This window comes from Vicia villosa, linkage group LG6, assembly GCF_029867415.1.
Source record: "Vicia villosa cultivar HV-30 ecotype Madison, WI linkage group LG6, Vvil1.0, whole genome shotgun sequence".
NCBI lineage: Eukaryota > Viridiplantae > Streptophyta > Magnoliopsida > Fabales > Fabaceae > Vicia > Vicia villosa.
The window spans coordinates 141,372,526-141,377,828 of record NC_081185.1 but is presented as its reverse complement, the minus strand read 5'-3'; positions in this window follow the sequence as shown (position 1 = coordinate 141,377,828).

Here is a 5,303-nt window from a genome sequence, read left to right as displayed (position 1 = left end):
TTGATTTTGAAAAACGTTAGGATCAATTTCAAAGTTTGAAAACATTTTAAAAAAAGTTTTAGAAATAAGTAGCGGAATAAAGATATATGAACAAACCTCATCAGACAAACGTTACAAGTTCCAATTGAAGGTGTCAGACAAAGTTTCTTCAAGCAAAAGAATCTAGAAGTTAAGATTTAAAAGTGTGAATGTTTGTTTAGTCTTGCATTTAGAGTTTTACTTTTATCTAATATTTTAATCAGTTTATTGTAGTAAAAGAATAAATTTTGTGATATCAAGGCAAAGAATATGTGGTTAATCATTTTGGAAAAATATGAAAATCACTTTGCAAAGAATGAATGCAAGTTTTCACCACTTGCAAACATTCAACAAAAAGAATTAGGAGAATTTGCATAAACAAAATAAAAGTGAATTGGGCGGAGCTGAGTGCTAGAGCACGAGGCAATGAAGCATGACAAGGAAGAGGGGTTAAGAAAATGGCTGATTGTTCATTTTACAGCTATTTAGAAACTCACCAAATTAAGCATCAACTCAAAGCTATCAACATCTTATAAATGCTACTAACTAGTATATTATATACGATGTAACGACACATCTATTTGCAGCAAACGTGGTAAAAGTCCATTGTTTCAGTTGTTTAGTTAGTGTCAGCATCAGATGATTTGGGATTAGTAGAAGCTCATGCATCACCAAGTTCATTTCATCTTCATAAACTCAGTCACCGAAGACTAATCTTTGTGAGAAGACTGGTTAGGTTACACATTGTTCTTGTAACCGATGGCTTTAATTAATTTTTAGGCTCTTTGCATTGATGGTGACAGACAAACAACTAACACCAAAGCAATCACATACAATCATTTAATGAATGATAATGTACTCTCTTTCTAGAATTATCTATTTCTAATAATAAAGTTATATAAATATTATCAATAGTTAGTTGGTTCAATAGTGATTGGCGTTCCAATAAATACATAATGAGTTGTGTAGGATAAAATTATATTGATATGTTAGAACAATTTTTACAATGTCAAATACACAGTACATAATACAAATTTATCTGCTTTATATAATGTCAAAATTGTAACAAAAACAACTTTGCAAATTCACAACTTTACACTGAAACAGAAACACAATTCTTTAATAACAGGAATAGTTGCAAAATAGAGAAACAGAAGCAGCTTTGCAAATTCATCTTCCTTTCATAACAAAGTTACACTCTTGATATGCAATCCAATTTGGAGCTTCTTCTTTTCCCTCTCTTCTTTGTGTGATAAATTAAATACAGTCACATTTGATATGTAATCTGAATGTTGAAAGTTTCAAAAGAACAACAAAGTCACAAACAAGGACGAATCAAAGGTTTTGATGAGAAGTTGCTCGTGGGATATTAATTCGAGAAGTTGTTCATGCGGCGACGTTGACTGAGAAGCTTTGATTGTGGTTGAAAGTGTTGCTTTCTTCCATATAAAAAATCATTAGAGCTCGGATTGAAATCGAAATGATACATGCAGAATGCAAAAAACAAAAAAAATATCGATGATGATCCGAACATAAAAGATTATTTGGTGTCACAGTGGTAGATTCAAGAGAAAACATTGTAAGAAATAGATTTGGGGATGAAAATCTCAAACGAAAATTTCTTTTCTTTTTTGACTCAATATTCACGGTGAAAAATACTTGCATGAGCACAAACATAACAGATGGCTATACAAACAATCAATTATAATAAAAAATATTTTTTCTCTCTCCTACTTAATCACAACCACCCCATGAATCCAATTAAAAAAGAAATTAAATTTTAAATAAATTAAAATTTTTCTGTTTTCTTATTGGTTGTTTCTAACACTCATGATTTATATTTGTATCCATGCAAGTTTTTCTCATTCACGTTTTAGAAGAGACGGGATATGTCAAGTTTTTTAATTTATTTTAAATAATATTTTAAATACATAATAAAATACACCCTTAAATTGATTTAATGGTCAAGATTAAGAGACACTAAAGTCACGTAAGCCTTTTCCTTAATATCACCTACCTTCAATGCTGTTATACATTTTTTTCATTCTCAGGGCAATGGTTAAGTATTCTGAAAAAAGAAAATAAAAGAAAATATTTTATAGAAAGTTTAATATTTCAATTTTCAAGGCATTAAATACGCAGATTATCGAGATAAATTTACTATTTTAAAATACTTAACTATTGCTCTGAGGGCACCGATTAACATTTCTCAATTGAATAAAAAATGTATCCTATTTTTAGCTAGTGGAGTCCAAAAAGTAGACTTCAAAATTGTAGATGAAGTCAATTGTATGGAAGGAAAGTGACAAAAAATAGTGTCGTTGATACATGATAGATAGGGTCAATGCTCATGTGTGGTCAAATAACATTATTACACTGAGACTATGTATAATAGGGGGTTGAAAAACAAATTCAATAGTTGAATCCTTATAATGAAGGTGTTGAATAAGGTGTTTAAAGTGAGGTGTATTAATTGGTGTTGAAAGTTTTCAACACGTTGAATGTGGAAAGAGTGGGGTCCACAAAATACTTTGTAAAATTTTATTGGTTGATTTGAATGTTTAAATTTTTTAGTGTGTTGTGAATGATGATGGAATAGGATGTTGAATTTTATTAAACAAAATCATTGTAGTAAGTATAAATTGAATGTGTGTTGAATTATTAGGTGGAAGAAATAGAAGATGATATGTAGTATAAAAAATTTAAAAAAAGTGTTGAATAATACAAACGATTGTAGATAGCTTGATACAACCTGATACAGTATGATAATTTTCTTTCATTAGCTTGCTCTCAAATGTGTCAAACAAACATGTCCATTTAATTTATGTTTGTATCTTAATTTTATTTTTAAATATTTGAAATTATAGAACTAATTATTAGAGATGAAATAAATATTTATATAATTATAATGTCATCGATTTATCTAGGATTCAGATAATCTCCTCTTTTTTTTTTCTCTCCTGCCCTCTGTCCAGCTTCAATTTCCACCACTTATTTTTTCACAATGTAATTTTCTTAAATTTATTTTCCTCCTTTAAAATCTCTTAACCGTTGGATTTGAGACAGGACTGATGACAGCATGTGAAATGCAGGAGAAGATCCATGCTCATTTATCTATCCTCTTATGAATCTCTTGTATATTTATTTAGCAATATTTTTGAGTATTTTTTAAATATTTATGAACATACTAAACAATTAGTAAAAAGTATTATCATCTTAAATAATATTTCCCAAAACAGTAAATATGCTTTTTACATTTAAATACTTATATATGTTTTTATATTAAATATTTCCCAAATATTAGTTATATATTTGAGTAAAGAAAAATATATGAACAAAATAATTCAATATAAAGTAAAAAAAAATGTAAAAATAAAAATAAAAAGGTTTACAATATTTTATATATGGATTGTAACATTTAAATTCATACGGTTATTATGTTACTGAACTAAAATCTTTATTAACCTTGACATTTATTGATGTCAACACATGGTAGATCAATTGAATACATATTGCTAATAATGAAACCCAAATCGTACAATGCACCGACAGACTGAACCAATGAGAGAGTCACGGGTGCAGACTTATGTTATCTTGAATCTTACGATAAAAATACATGTATTCAATTATGAATAATAAAAATATCAATTTATTCTATTCTTTTTTCATCAATTTAAATAATAAAAATAATTTTAGAGTTAAAAGGTAGTGCACTGACAGTGTAAAATAATTTTACACTGTCATCCAATAGAAAATTATAAATGTTCCATGTCATTAAGTTTTTTTTAAATAAAAAAATGGTCTAATTAGATACATGGGTGGTGATTGGTTGACAGTGTAAAAATATTTTACACTGTCAGTGCATCACCCCTTTTCTCATAATTTTATTTTATTATTGCATTAATTTAAACATAGTCTAAAATTTTAAAATAAAAAAACTTATATAATAATTTTAGTTAAAAATATTAACTATTACAAATATTTGCTAATTTAGATGATTAAATTTGACATTATATCTTCAATATCTCAAGTTCCACCACTACATTATGCATATTTTTATTTTATTTTATTTATCTAAACTTTATATAAAAAACTCATACTAATAAATACTACTAGTTATGTAAACATGATAAACCGACGTTGTTGTTTATGTGTTGTCATTGTCTTGTGTTTAGCTCTTTGTTTCCGCCTTTGTTTTTTTGGCTGTCAGTTGAAGACAAAGAGTCTGATCTTGATCTGTATGTTATAGACTTACTTCTGGATCAATTAACTTAGGTTCACTATAAAATAATATTAATATCTAATAAAGTTAATTAATAATAAAAATATTTCACTATATGAATATTTGCAGTGCAGTTTGAATGTTTTTTAGATTAAAAATCATCTTAACCATAAAAAAAAGTTTAATTTATTTTGGTTCAATTGCCTTCTATAATATAAGAAAATAAGTGGCTCTGGTTTTTACAAAATTACCCATCCTTACTTTTTGTACACCTATTAAAATTGTTGGTTTTTTGGTCTATCCTCACCATTGTCCATTATATCTTAATATTTTATGGGAAATGCTAACAAGTCCCCCAGGGGCACTCTTTAATAGCTTTAAAAAGTAAGTTTTTTTTGGAAATATGCGTAATTAATGCATCGAAAATTGAAATAGTGAACTTTTGAAAGAATATTTTCTTTATTTAGAATGCTTAAAGAGTGCCCCTGGGGCACTCGTTAGCATGACCCATATTTTATTCAACTATATTATAACTTATTTTCACCATTCTTTCTCTCTCTTCACCTTTTTAGTTTTCTACCCTAATCTCTCTATACTCCATTTACTCTTTAAAAAAAATGGTATTTATGATCCACAAAATTTTAATAAAAAATAATATAAGGGAAAAAATTATTATTGATCTAAATATTTTTGTATACAAAAATTTACTATTCATTCATATTTTTTTGTAAATGATACCTAAATATAAATAATATTTGTATCAGAAAAATCTATTATTGATCTAAATATTTTTATATAAGAAAAATATTATTAATGATTAAAAAAATTTATTCAAAAATGGTATACAGGAAAAAATCTATTATTGATCTAAATATTTTTTATCCAAAAATTTACTATTCACTCAAATATTTTTATAAATGATATCTAAACAAAAGTAATATTTGTATACGGAAAAAATTTATTATTGATCTAAATATTTTTATATACGGAAAATGATATTTATGATCCAAAAAATTTTATTCAAAAATGGTATACGGGAAAAAAATCTATTATTGATCTAAAT